The sequence below is a fragment of the Cheilinus undulatus genome, linkage group 11 (assembly GCF_018320785.1).
Source record: "Cheilinus undulatus linkage group 11, ASM1832078v1, whole genome shotgun sequence".
In the NCBI taxonomy this organism is placed as follows: Eukaryota; Metazoa; Chordata; class Actinopteri; order Labriformes; family Labridae; genus Cheilinus; species Cheilinus undulatus.
The window spans coordinates 12332693-12347733 of NC_054875.1; the positions used below are offsets into that span (position 1 = coordinate 12332693).

The 15041-nt window shown below is 39.8% G+C and overlaps 1 protein-coding gene across 1 annotated transcript in view; it reads right to left on the bottom strand.

Annotated features, from left to right (window-relative positions):
• Positions 1-14225, bottom strand: part of lamb2l (laminin, beta 2-like) — an 86506-nt gene extending 72281 nt beyond the window's left edge. Inside the window, exon 1 of the mRNA XM_041799720.1 lies at positions 14109-14225. The gene's annotated coding sequence lies outside the window, so the exon portion shown is untranslated. The remainder of the gene's footprint in view (positions 1-14108) is intronic.
• Positions 14226-15041: the final 816 nt, after the last annotated feature.

The following is a 15041-nucleotide window of genomic DNA, read 5'->3' on the forward strand; positions in this document are numbered from 1 at the left end:
CAGAAACGGAGCCTGCCTGCCGAGCTATCTGTCAATCAAATGAGACGCGCCAATCAGCTTTCATTCTAAATATAATCCAAACGATCGTGGTACAAAAAAAATTCACCCCCATACAGTGGGAGCACAATAAGACACTACCTAATGACACACGTTTGGTGTTTTGAACGCTGTAAACCAGTTTATTTTGTGTGTCAAAACCGGCTGTTTAACATGTGTGCAGACGGAACTTCCGGTGTTCCTGCAGCCAGCCTCAAGTGGACACTCGCGGTATAGCAATTTTTTGCACTTCTGCATTGGCTTCATTTTTTAGGACCGAAGGTTGCCAATGTCTCAGCCAAGCGGCAGACAATGCAATGTTTTATAGTTTTGTCTTTTCAGACTTTCTGGAGGAAGGTCTAAAAATAATATTTAAATCGGCAAGTTTTATCTGGAGAACTTTGACATAGATTTTTCTAGAAGTAGGATAAAAGTTTGCTTATTTATCCCATAATTATTTAAAATAATTATACCAAGTGAGATACTTCATGTTAAATCAAATACTTCCAATTGGCTTATAATTACCAATAATAACTTTTTTTGCCTTTAATGGGAAAAAATAGTTTTAAAAGGTTGCAGAAACTTTTGGTGTTAAGCCAGAGTACAAGAGAAGGAGAGAAAAGAAAGAGAAGTGCATATACAGATGGGGGATGTGCACATGCGTGTGTGTGATTTTGGCTGGACATATAATAAACTGCAGAGAGAACAAAGCAGCTTCATTCACAGATCTCTGGTGATGTAACCTTTGAACTCTGCAAAAGAGGGGGATGAAAAGGACTCAACATGTCACCGAAACCACAGAGGAGGCCAGAGCCTCTGCTGCAAATGCTTCAGAAATATCTTTGGGGAAAGGGCTTATAAATCTATGCTATACCAAATTGTTTCATATAGTCAAGTCTTCCTAAATATACAGAATTTGTTTTAATCCCCCATTTAACAAATGCAACCACAGTTCTTAGTAAAAAATTTAAATCACTGAAGAAAACTCCTACTGTTCCTGGTTAGACCAAAACCTTAAACCTTGGATGTGAACACATACACACAGTCATGGCTATATGATAAGGGAAACCTGCAGAAAGTTCAATGTCACCACCATAACTTCTGCTAAGCAGTCAGATAAAGTCAAGAAATCTTGAGACACTAGTCCAAACAATCCCAGACTCCCATATCCTTGAACTCAATAGCACGATAAGCCTGACTCTGTGTGTGTCTGAGTGTCTGTGTACACATCAAACAAAAGGCTTTAGACTGAGCTATTAAAGACAAGGCCGATATGATGCAGCTTGAGTCAATGTTGTTCAAGTATTGTAAAACAAGAAGTGGATAGAAACGGGACTGGATCATTCAGATGAGCTCATACAGAAGGTTTGCTTTCCTTCTATTACAGAGAAAGCAAACTAGAGCATTTGTACCTGCACCACAGTGAGAGAAAATACAACCAGGTCGGGGGTTCCAAAATTCATTTTAACATTAATCTCTGCATTTTCCTTGATACCTAAGCAAGTAGACTTATGATACCATTCATCTATGTTGCAATAGAAATTGCAAAATGCAATATTGCCCAGTATAATTGCACATTATTACCTAAACGTGCAGCACTAATTCTAAAATGGGGTTGCATGTGACTTCTCATGCTCTGCAGCCAGCCTCAAGTGGACACTAAAAAAAATCAGTTTTCTACATTGGCTTCATTTTCCAACATGGCTGTGTATGGAACTCCAGTGGACTCTCGGAGAACTCAAAATTCCAAAGACTCCATGTCTAGACTGAGACTAGTGTCTCAAGCTTTCTTGGCTTCCAGTTTTACTTTAACCATTTCAAACCACTCATCTATAACTTTAACCCATCAATTAATACTACTAGAGCTTGCACAGGACTCTTTCATTAATCCCCACCCACCTGCTCGCACTGGATTTCTGACCATTACCACCCACTCCACAGCATGTGCCATCCACTCCACTATGATTCTTTCAGCTCAACTTGTCAACTACATTTCCCTATTTTTTGATTTGAATGGACTAACATTCCTGAGAAAACACCTGCAAATGGAAGCCCAGATGCTTAGGCTTCAGTCCATGAAGAATCATCTGCTGGTTGAACTCCTGGAAGAGGCTCTATGATTCACAACCTCACCACTATTTTCTTCTTTCTTCTCCAATCTCGCTGTCGTATCAACAAAGGCAAAACAAGGACCAAAAATTTATCTTTGAAAAACACACCTGGAGATATCACCACATTTCAAAAGAGCCCAAAGTAAACACTTTCAACAAGTTAACAATTCGACTATTCTTGTCTTTGTAAAAACAGACCACACACCTATTACATCTTCAGGAAAGCCTATTTCATTCAGCCCGTGTCAAAAAAAGAAAAAGCCATTTTTTAAACTAATCTGCAGCATTATGTGAAAAACTATCCCCTGTAGAAATGAATTGAATCTCATCATACAATCTGAATATTTACCCTGGTGATTCACTCATCCTACAATTAAAGAAAGACCATTAAAGAAAGATTTTGACCAAAACTTCAAATAAGTATACATAATACCTCTTACTGCAGCAGCCTTTATTCTAGCCCACCTGTGTACTCACAGACCATAGACAAAGCCAAAGATTTTGTTATGGGTTCCTCTGTTTTTCAGCAAGGGCAATCTGAAATATGAGATATTCTAATAAGTATGCCAGTTAAAGCTGCCCCAATTGTAAAAATTAGGGTTGTGCACTACCACTAATGCATCATTTTCTCTTGCCTCCTCAAAAAGCTCAGATTGGTCCAGTCATTCTTTGACTTGAAAACTAAATAGCGGGTCCAACAGAGTGCACTGTTCTCTGTTACTATGGCCAGAGATGGGGACTTGAGTCCGGGACTTGGACTCTAGTCGCACTTAAGTCACACACATCAGTGACTTGAGACTTGACTTGGACTCATGCACAAAGGACTCCAGACTTGACTCGGACTCGTGATTTGGGACTCGTGGACAATCTTCGGTTTTAAATTTTTCTGTGATGATCTCATGTCCCCCGTCACTCTTCCCCCTCCATCTGATGGTTCGTGTGTCTTTTACGCAGCACCAACGGCTGCTCTCCTCTCTTCCTCATCTTCGTTCATGCTGCATAACAATGACACACAAACACGACGCTCACGCACACACCTACTCTGAAACACACACTAAATGTTGGTAGTGCAGACTGCAGACTTCAGTCTGTTGAGGGCAAAAGTTTCAGAACACCTAAACTCTTTTCTCCTGCATTAAAGCTCCTCTCTGACCACAGAGGATCAGCGTCAGCGCTGTTTGTGTGTGCTCTCCAGCTGTGTGTGTCTCTGTGTCACCCGCGTGAGCCATGGGTGTACGCAATGTTAAAGTATTATTTGGTTAATAATCCCTTTATATCATATGTTTATGAGGAACAAATCAATGTTAGAATGTCTGCATTGCCGCTTATTGATGAATGAACAGAAAGACGATAGGAACATTCAAACTTTAAATACAGTTCATGGAAGCAGTAAGAAACAGAGACAGATGGATAAGATTTATATTTTACCCATATAAAGAATTTACACCATAAATGATGACAGAAGTTTCTTAAGGAAAATGGAGGGAGAAATACTCAGTTCACTCTGTTGAAGAGCTGTCTGAGTGAGAATTTGAAATGCTCACGGAGTTTTAATTATTTTCTGATTAAACAGTTCATTAACAGCTAGTGTTTATGTGTTGGTATAAAATTACTACCATTCAAGAAATATATCTGACAAATAAGCTTAACAAGAACATTTAATCTCCAGTGTCTCAGTGACTGTCAGTGAAGTGTGACTCGCCTCTGTAGTGTTTCATATGTACACAGAGAGGAGCTTTACTAAGGGGAGAGCAGATATTGAAAATGGTGATTAGGGTAAAAAAGAAAGAGCATGTGTTTCATCTTATAGCAGAGGTACATATGATATATAGTAAATACATTCCCAATGACAGAACTGTGGCTAGTGAAAACACTGAGTGGCTAGTAGCCATTAATCACAGTGGCTGGTGTGAAAAAAGTTAATGTCAAGCCCTGTTCATATGTAAATCTACACATGCGCACACCACAACAAGCCGGCCACAGACAATACCCCACCCTACTGATGGTGATAATACAGTACAGGGTTTAAATTCCTTAGATAGAGCGATGCAGAGGTCTAAGCAGACTGGACGTCAGAGGCATATCATAGAATGCTCATTACAACCATCGTAGACCTGAGACTTGACCTGGACTTGTGACCAAAGATGAGACTTGACTTGACTTGGACTTGCCACTCAAAGACTTGAGACTTGACTTGGACTTGCAAAAAATGACTTGTGTGCATCTCCGACTATGACCAAAAACAACTATTTGGAAAAACATTCTGAACGCACATGGCTAGCCTTGTAGGTGGTTTATGACTGAAATTAATCTTTGACTAACCTCATGACGCACCTTAGACATTGAAAAAAGGCTCACGTGAGGGCATGACCAGACAATAGCCAGCCAGGAGCCTTTGTAGTGATTACATTTAGCACAGACACACGTCAGCCACACAATCCCTGCTCATGTTTGGACAAGAGATTCAGGAAATCATCAAGTGAGATGTGGAAATGTACACGGAAACTCTAAGTTGGAGGCTTAACGTTGCAAGGGCTTGGCTTGATATGGGAAAAACACATATGGCCATAAATCAAGTCTGCAAACAATCAAAATGTAACACTACTGAAGTCTTTATGGCTACATTTCCCAATGTAAGCATGCTGCAAGCAATCTTAACACAAATCTGATCCTTCTTTTAATCAACCAAGGTTACTGTCCTTTATAACAGAATCCTTTTGCACCACATATACCTCTGCAGCATTTAGCCTCGGGCTTTAGTTTAATTAAGTGCATATCAGCCAGGTACAGCTTTATCTAAAACTATTCTCCCATGGGAAAATTTGAGAAAATGTAAGTGTAGCATACTAGCATTAGCACTTGACACTTCTTATATCCTCATTTATTATTGTGGAAAGCTGTGAATCCAGAAATGAAGGAAATTACTGTTTGACACTCACTCTGGCATTTCAAAAACGTCTATTACCACAGTGTTACTAGCTCTCACAGACAGTGAGAAATTCACTGAAACTTATCATCAAGCGGCAAAAGGTATAAAAACACGGAAACCAACATCCCACAAGTAACACTTACATAAATTTCTTGAAATGGTTATTTGTAAAAATCCCTGCTGCTTTCCTTAACAGGTCAGTAATACTAATACTGTTAGACTGTAAAGACAGTCCAACTTTCCCTAATGATTAAGTGTGGGTACTTTTGAAGTTTTGCTCAAATAAATGCAGAGTAGACCCTGGCTCCAACTCCAACTTGTTGTTTTGGTTCATGTAAGTACAGCAGTACAAAGTTCAAGATGGGCTGATGAAGGTAGCACACATTGAAAGGTGTGAGGGTAATACACCATCAGCCTGCCAAAGAATTGGTCTCATAGCTCTGAAACCGCGGAGCCAATCACAACAGACACAACATCTGTAACCGGACAACTAAACACATGCTCCATGTAATCATGGAGGTGCTGCAAAGGAAAACAATGTAAACACAGTTAGGTGGCATTGAAAAAGAGTTCTTTAAAACCATTCTTTGGCCAAGCATTTTATCAAAAAGCATACACACGTGGACAAAATTGTTGGTACCCCTAGAAAAGATTGAAAATAATGTGACCATAGGGCCATGCTCAACCAAGGTGTTTCCTCTAATTAGCATCACAGGTGTCTACAAACTTTTAATCAGTCAATCGGCCTATTTAAAGGGTGACAAGTAGTCACTGTGCTGTTTGGTGACACGGTGTATACCACACTAAACATGGACCAGAGGAAGCGAAGGAGAGAGAGATTAGAAAGAAATTATAGACAAGCATGTTAAAGGTAAAGGCTATAAGACCATCTCCAAGCAGCTCAATGTTCCTGTGATTACAGTTGCACATATTATTCAGAAATTTAAGATCCACGGGACTGTAGCCAACATCCCTGGACGTGGCCACAGGAGGAAAAGTGATGACAAATCAAAGAGACGGATAATACGAAAGGTAACAGAAGAGCCCAGAACAACCTCCAAAGACATTAAAGGTGAACTCCAAGGTCAAGGTGCATGTGTCAGATCGCACCATCCGTCATTGTTTGAGCCAAAGTGGACTTCATGGGAGACGACCAAAGAGGACACCACTGTTGAAAACAAATCATAAAAAAGTGAGACTGGAATTTGCCAAACTGCATGTTGACAAGCCACAAAGCTTCTGGGAGAATGTCCTATGGACAGGCGAGACAAAACTGGAACTTTTTGGCAAGGCACATCAGCTCTATGTTCACAGACGCAAAAATGAAGCATACCAAGAAAAGAACACTGTCCCTCCTGTGAAACATGGAGGAGGCTCTGTTATGTTCTGGGGCTGCTTTGCTGCATCTGGCACAGGGTGTCTTGAATCTGTGCAGGGTAATGAAATCTCAAGACCATCAAGGTATTCTAGAGAGAAATGTGCTGCCCAGTGTCAGAAAGCTTAGTCTCAGTCGCAGGTCATGGGTCTTGCAACAGGATAATGACCCAAAACACACAGCTAAAAACACCCAAAAATGGCTAAGGGCAAAACATTGGACTATTCAGAAGTGGCCTTCTATGAGCCCTGAACATCTGTGGAAGGAGCTCCAAACATGCTGTCTGGAGAAGACACCCTTTAAACCTGAGACAACTGGAGCAGTTTGCTCACGAGGAGTGGGCCAAAATACCTGCTGAGAGGTGCAGAAGTCTCACTGAAAATTACAGAAATCGTTTTATTGCAGTGATTGCCTCAAAAGGTTGTGCAACAAAATATTAAGTTAAGGGTACCATCATTTTTGTCCAGGCCTGTTTCATGAGTTTGTTTTTTAAAATAATTCTATTGAACCACAATTCAATTCAATTCAATCAATTCATTATTATCACTTTTGTCAGATTCAAGTTATTTCTGTGACCATTGTGGGTTTTTCTTTCATTAACAGAGGGGTACCAACAATTTTGTCCATGTGTGTACATGTTTTATATTGGTGATATTGCTGGTGTTACACACTCAGGGTTTCCCATCAATTACTCAGACCATGGCCCTCCGCCATAGTCTAATTTTCATCGCTATAGTCTAATTTACCCCACCAACAAAGATTTCATATAGCAAGCATCCCATTGGCCTGCTCAGCAGTTAACCATAGCGTATGGCCACATGAGCCATGTTGTGCTAAGCAAACAGCTCCAAAGTCTGTGGCTTGGACGAATGCGCTGCACTGTGTGATTGAACTTCAGACACTCAAAGCCTGGAGGAGACAAGGGTTTGAAAAACTCCAGGTAAAAAAGAACTTTCCCTCCTGTTTCTGTTCCTCTCCACCTCATATCCCTGTAGGATCTGCGTCTGCATGAATTCACTGCATGCTCCCACTGTGTCTCACTTATGCACAAGTGTGCTGGGCAGCGCTGTTCATCAATTTAGCCTATATTTCCATTATATTCTTAATTCAAGTGAACAAATATCAGCTTGCAAATGAGTGACTGAGGAGAATGGGTTTCAGTCAGAAGTAGGCTATAGCTTTACATGAATTATTTGCATATTTATAGCATATTCAACACATTGTTTGTGCACCCACAAATATTTATTGTCTAAGGCAGAGACGAGAGAGGCAGTCAGGTAGAAGATTCTTAGTTGCAGCTGAGTGAAAGTCTCTGATCCACTTATTTGTTGTGTAATTTATAATTCCTTCAGGAGTAAAAGAGAATAAAACTGCAGTAAACATGTTTTTTTGTGATTTGATTAATTTCCTAGTTACATTAACAAGGAGAGATGAAAATTACTTTAATGATGACCAATTATTTCTCTCTATCATGTGAACTATATATAGAAATTAAATTCACAAATCATTTAAATAGATTTTATTTTATTTAGCCAAAAATATTTTTAAAAAAACAACCCACGCATAAATTAAGGAGAAAAGTAAACAAGAATACAGGAAATAAAGGCAGTGACACAGATTTCTGGTGGAGATTAGTTTAAGTTTAAACCAGAGATGGTCATGTGACCTCCAGCAGTTTGGAAGATTTTTTATGAACATGAAATTAAAAAATCCATTAAAGATAAGGTTAAAAAAAACAAAAACGGTAAACTTTTTGATGTCAATAAGAGATTTTTTAAGAAAATAAAATCTGCATCATCCAATACATTTCTCCTTAGGCCAGACCAGGAAAAAAAATGAAAATCAGAATCAGCCAATCAAATTAAATTCAGAACACTGCTGATTTAATTACTACAAAGCTATTAAAAGAGAAAAAAAAATTTCGCCTCTTAATTATGCTGTCAGACAGCTCATTAACATTTAAAGCCACAGACACAGAAACAGCTTGTTCTAAACAGGGCTGAAACAGAGGGGTTTTTAGACATGCAAAAATCCAATACTTTATTTTTAGACTATTTGACCTAATCTACTGTAAATGATTAAAAAAACTAACAAATCAAAAAACCAGAGGGGCAATCAATGCTTCTAGAAACTTCCTGCTTGTATGAGAGATAAACAGGAATTCATGACAACTTTCTCAGTACAAAGGGAAATTGCAATTCCTGTTTTAGATGAGACAATCTGTGATGTAATGTTTTCAGTGTAAATGTCCTCCTGGTATGGGCATGTGTGAGTTGGGAAAATGATTCCACTAACAGAAGGTAATTGATGTAGATTGCAGCTCATCAGGCCAGTGATCATAATCAGAATTTAATTTGTTTTTCAGGGAGCCTAGAAGCTCTGTAAAGTGATTTAATGAACACTTTGTCTTTAACTGAAAGCCAAAGTAGACAACTACTCCATGCACAGACATCCCATATCAGCGTCACTGAGAAAGAGAGAAAAACCTAAGGAAGCTGGGATTTTTTTGAAAATTACAGTAATGTGTTGACCTTCCATAAACGTCATGAAACCAAAAGGTCCTCACTGTATTACACAGTGATACAATGGTATCACAAAAACATCACATGATCACTTCTTAACCTAGCGAAAAGGCTGTCAATTGTGGAATACTTTTTACATTTTATAGCCTTCACTTATATTTGAAAGCACAACAAGTCAACTGTACTGTACTGTATAAAGTCTGAGTTGAATTAACTTGATGATTGACAAGAACAATAACTTTAAAACAGGAAAAAGAGACAGACACAAAAGAAAGGATTAGCTGTAATCAGTCTGTTTTGTCAGCATGTGGCAAACAAGGGGTTGATTTATATCAGGGGAAATGATTATGAGTCTGAGCCTGCAGAGGCCCTGGCGGAGGCTCAGATATCAAAGCTGCACTGATAGAGCACAAAGTGGCCGACAGCAGTGAGGAGTCCCTGGAGAGGCCTCCTGATCTATAGATTATCCAAGTACAGAGGCACACATACATCATAATTACAACTGAGCATCCTCTTACAAGCACAAACACACTGAACTCTAGATGTATCAAACTACTAGCACTGTGTCGCTGCCATTAATTAAAACCTGCTAAAACATACAGGTGTCTGAGAACTTAAAACATGTACAAAAACTTCTGTATCTGAGTCACATCAAAGTTCAGAAATGACACCTGTAACTACCGGAAATTTAAGATCATCACACCTACATTATAGCTACAATCAATATTCACAACCAGTTTAAACAAGCTCTCCTAAAACCCAGAAGGCAAATCAATAGTTTGTATCACCCCTATCTACAGCTGATAATGATTTTTTAAAACTACATAGAAGGGATAGTAACTTGTCACCTGGAAATTCACCCTGATATAGGTTGGCTGGAAATAAAATAGACCAGGTATAGTACATCACCTGTGCCCTCCTCACACAATTTTAACAATTTGAAAGACCATTACATAAAATGAGATATATCTGAATGCTTTGGGAACTGACTGGCACTATATTTGAACAAGCAAGCCAAATTGGTCCTTTCCTTCGGTGCCTTTGAAACCTTCCCAGTGGTCAAACTATATTCAGTTAACCGATAGAAAAAGCAGGCATCAGCCAGCTTCCCTCTTTCCCACATGGTCAGTTGAGGTCTGAGCGCCCCGTGGATCCTCTTAACCCTTCAGGTTAGAGTTGATCTCAACAGCAGGGCGAGAGGCCAGGTTCTTGAGCTGATTAAAGTTAGACTAAGCCTTCAAGGGCCATGGGAACATGTACCACCAAACACAAAATCGTCTAAATACCATGACAAGCTGGTGAAAGGATATATATGCCAGTATGGCCTTCTTTCGAGTGGTTCCTTTCCTTCCTCAAAGGCTGTTACAAAATATAAAGCTGGTGAATTTTTAAGGAATGACCCTCTCCCAAAAAGCATCATTTACTGTATGTGTTGATACACATATCTAGTATCAGCTCTAGGGTGTTGAAGAAACAACACACCACTGTCATTTGATTTCCCTCTGAAGAAGAAAATTTCATTCATGCAATTTCAGATCGTGAATTTGAGCCATTCACTCTTTTAACCTGCTGCTGGATAATCTGAAAGGAATGTGTGCAACAGTGTCTGAATTTCTGCTCCCAGGCATATGTGACCCACTGGTGTGGGTGAGAGTGTGGGCCCACACACACATGCACACACACAGAGCAAGCTGTTGAGTAAAAGTTTTCAACTGTAAACTTCAGGTCCAGTTTCCTCCCAACTTGTCAAGGCACCTGTTACCTTTGATTCATTCTGAAATGTGTAATTAGCCAATGGATTACCTCATACTTTAAAACATATAATTAACTGTCAAGTCCACTGCCAGTGCATATGACTTACACTTGGATAAGCTCTACATTAGATGACATCACAAAATTCAGCTGAATACACACCTCAAACTCGGGTTTCAGGATTGAAGCAATGAATCGTTTCAAAATAATACTAAGAAGAACATGCTTTTCAAGTTGAAACAGTCTTGTTTTCATCTTGTTCTATGTGTTGCATCTGCTATTTTAGTTGCAATATAAACATTAATATAGGGGTTAAATCACCAAACAGAAAGTGGGGTACAGCCATTAGGAATTAATGGGAACAGAGGAAAGTTAGTCCTTAATAGTTCTATAAGGAACTGTGTCCTGCACTTATCATACATGGAGTACTATCCCTTCACTTTACCACTTCACCAAAAAGTGATTTTCACCTCAATTTAACTGATTTACCTGGCATGGAGGTGATGAGTATCACAAATACTCAGTTCTGCAGGCCTCAAAACATCTAGCGTTGTATCGCCAGATGAAGGGAGACAAGAGTCTTGAGAAGTCTAGTACTGAGCTGAGAGGCAAGGCTAGCACCTAGCTAGCACCTTTAACATGTAAAAAAAATCCTCATTTTGTCACAAGCACACTTTTAATTAAAATTAACTCAATTGAAGAGAATAAATTGAATAAACTTTGTAAGGTTAGCGACCAAGCTGTTCACAAACGAGCCTGTTCAATGAAACTGCTCTATAATGTGTTTTGTAGCTAGCACCTATTCAGAGTTTTTTTCCTCCACCCTTTGTTATTATTCAAATCACATTCAATAAGCAAAACTGGTACCAAATGCAGAGCCATTTGGGAGCCAAACAACCAGCTCTACTGAGCTGAGCCAAATGATCTGGATCTCTTAAAAGAGATGGACTTCCTGTCACAACAATCTAGACTGGCTGGGACGGACATCAGTTGTGAAAACACAAGCAAGATCAGGGTTTAACTGTAGTGTAGCAAACTGAACCATTTTGTTGAATCAGACCAAACACAAGCATTGCGAGGCATCGCTTATCCAGGCTTTAGACTCAGGCTTTTTTAAAATCCTGCCCACTGCCCTTTAAAAAAAAAACGCTTGAATATTTCACTACTTTTGGGACACAAAAGAAGTTCAAGAATTGAGAATGTTTATAAACTTAAAACAAAAAGTATGGCAATTTGTGTTTGGTACATTATTTCTTTGTTCTAACAATGCTTCTTGGTAATAAATCTTATACCGTTGGACAGTCTGTTTATTATCCTTTTAAATGATGCCACATTTGTAAGGATCATGCATTTGTGGAATGAGCAGCAGAGCTGATTGTGTGGGTTGTGCCCATGAAAAATGTGCAAGATCTTCTCTGCCAATGCCAAACAGCTGATTCTGCCATTGACTCTTGTTTGGTGTTTGGTGGATTAGATTATTGAAGTTTGAAGAAATAAGACACATTGACAATTTAACAATAGTGTTTGGAAGCACCATAAACAGCCACAACAGCCTGGCTCCTCCTCCTCATGATGGCCACCAGCCTGGTCTCACACACACTGCTGTGGGATGGCATCCCATTCTTCAACCAGCATTGTCGCAAGTCAGCCAGCATGGTTGTGTTGGTCACTCTGGCACGAACAGCACACCCAAGCTGATCCCACAAATGTTCAGTGGGGTTAAGGTCAGGACTGCTGGCAGGCCATTCCATCCTCTCCACTCCCAAATTCTGGAGGTAGTCTCTAATAAACCCCGCTCTGTGGGGGCGAGTGTTGTCATCTTGGAGGATAGAGTTCTTGCTGACAGGGTGAAAAAACAGTATTCTTGGGGTGTTGTCTTCTTGGGACGCCTACTTCGCGGCCTGTCTCTGACATTCCCTGTTATATGGAACTTGGCCTTCAGTTTGGAGATGGTACTGGGGTTCACTCCAAACAATGCCACAACTTGGTTTTGCGGAACACCAGCTTGAAGTTGCCCAACCGACGGGCCCTATCCAGATCAGTCAAACGTGGCATGCCAATTCTTGAAGCAGACATCTACTGACCGCTGTAGCAGGGCAGGTGCTGCCGAGTACCAGAAGCTCAAAACAAGAATCAATAGCAACAGCAAAATAAGCTGTTTGGCATTGGCAGAGAAGATCTGGCACATTTTTCATGGCCGCAAACCACACACTCAGCTCTGCTGCTCATCCCACAAATGCATGATCCTTACAAATGTGGCATCATTTAAAAGGGTAATAAGCAGGCTTCCAACAGTATAACATTTATTACCAAGAAGCATTGTTACAAAAAAGAAATAATGTACCAAACACAAATTGCCATACTTTTTTGTTTTAAGTTTATTTTTTAACTTTGAACATTTGGCATAGTCACAAAAGGCTCAGAACGTGACCTTTTTGGTTGCATTTCTCTATACAGAAATCATTAATTGGCCTCCAAGGATTCTCTGCTGCTGTGTGATGTCATCTGCAAATAAGTATTATGTTTTATGAGTGCAAGCACTTAGGCTTGGTATTGGCACCAACACCCGATACTGAGATCTGTATCTGTGTCTCTCTAGCGTGCACTCCTTTTATTGGCATTTATATTCATTTCAAAATTTTGGCGATTTAATGGTGATTAAAGTAGTTCAAACGTAATTAAATTTGTGACAAAAAGTAAGGACTAAAATGCAAGGACTTTCAATGACTTAAAATTTTAAAGAGTAAAAATAACTAACGTGAAAAAAACAGAAACTTACCTGAGACTAAGACTTCATTTAAAATGGATACCAAAACTAACACTGCTCAGGAGGCTTCAAAGTTATAACTGTGCAAAAATATACCAAGCATTTATAAATGCTCATGAAGACACTGTAGCCTACAATTAAATTTGTAATACGAGTACTGTGGCAGGTATTTACAACAGAGTAGGGCTCTATATAATTAAACACATTGAAATAACACTGCATAAATATGAAGTTTGTGGTTATATTTTATTTTTAAAAAGCCTCACAAAAAGAGTAAAGCCGAGATAGCTAACCCTTAGTTTAGCTAAGTTAAAAGTCAAACTAACCTAACGGTCAAAAGATAAATTAAACCAGCTAGCATGATAACACAATAAAGTCCAAACCATAATTTATTGAGTAAAGCATTACAGTACGGGGTTATAATAGGTGCAGTAGGTTAATTAAGTTTTATTAAGATGCTTTTGCAAGAAAAAAAAGCACAAAATGATTGGCATTGTTTAAATATTATGGTAAATAAAGTAACTGTACAAGGGCGATTTAAGCTAGTTCAGTTCACTGAGGTCGCGCGCGTGAGAGTCATGTTCGCAAAGACGGAAGGAAAAGATGGAGTACTCACCTGCTCAGTAGTTTCCTACAACTCCTGTCCCCCTTCCCTCCTCTTCTCCCCTCTCCCTTACACACTCACTCACTCAAACTTTCTCTCTCACACACTCACACTCACCCACACACGCCGTCCCACACCGCCTGAATGAGCGCGGTCTGCGGGCTGCAGCGGTACAGTAAATACACGACTGAGACTAACGGGAGGAGGAGGAGGAGGGGCCAGTGCCGTCACCGGCCGCTAACTCTGCTATCCCGGGAAAACATGAGCAGGTAGTCTGGTGGTTCCCCTGCACAATGCTGGACCCCACCCAGTTCTGTGAGGCTAGGTAAATATTACTCAGAAATTCCTCTGTGGTTAATATAGTTGGATTTATTGCAGAATACTCTCTGTTACATGGAGACTTTAACTTGACTGTCGCTTTAACACCAACAAAGGTGATTTTTGACTCTATGAGTTTGATGATTAATCTATCATAACAAGCAAATGTTAAGGGAAATAAGGAAAATAGTTTTTCAGGTGACTTAGTGTATGTTGGGCCCATCACTTTGCATTCCCAGATCATCTGTGGCCTTTGGTGGCCAGATTTACTTTAAAGGAATTTGACTCCAGTTGACTTTGCACTCTACAGAGGTGCTGCTTGTCAATAAACAAGGCATTGCTAGGGGCTCAAGGCCAGTGGGTGGTCCCAAGTGCTGGAAAAATGTATTCTGCAGTAGTGGCTCAAAAAGCACAAAGTTTGCAATGACAGTAGGAATCCTCCCTATGGGGGGTCCATCTTACTGCATTCACTGCTGAAAATAGTGAATGCAGTGAAGTGTCCTCTTCAGTTCCCCTTTGAATTAGACAAAATTTGACAAAGTGCCCTCTAAAGTGCCCTCTAAAGTGTCCTCAAAGTAGCCAGTAGCTATTTGAAAGAGGCCCTCTTAGTAGACAACATTTGACAAG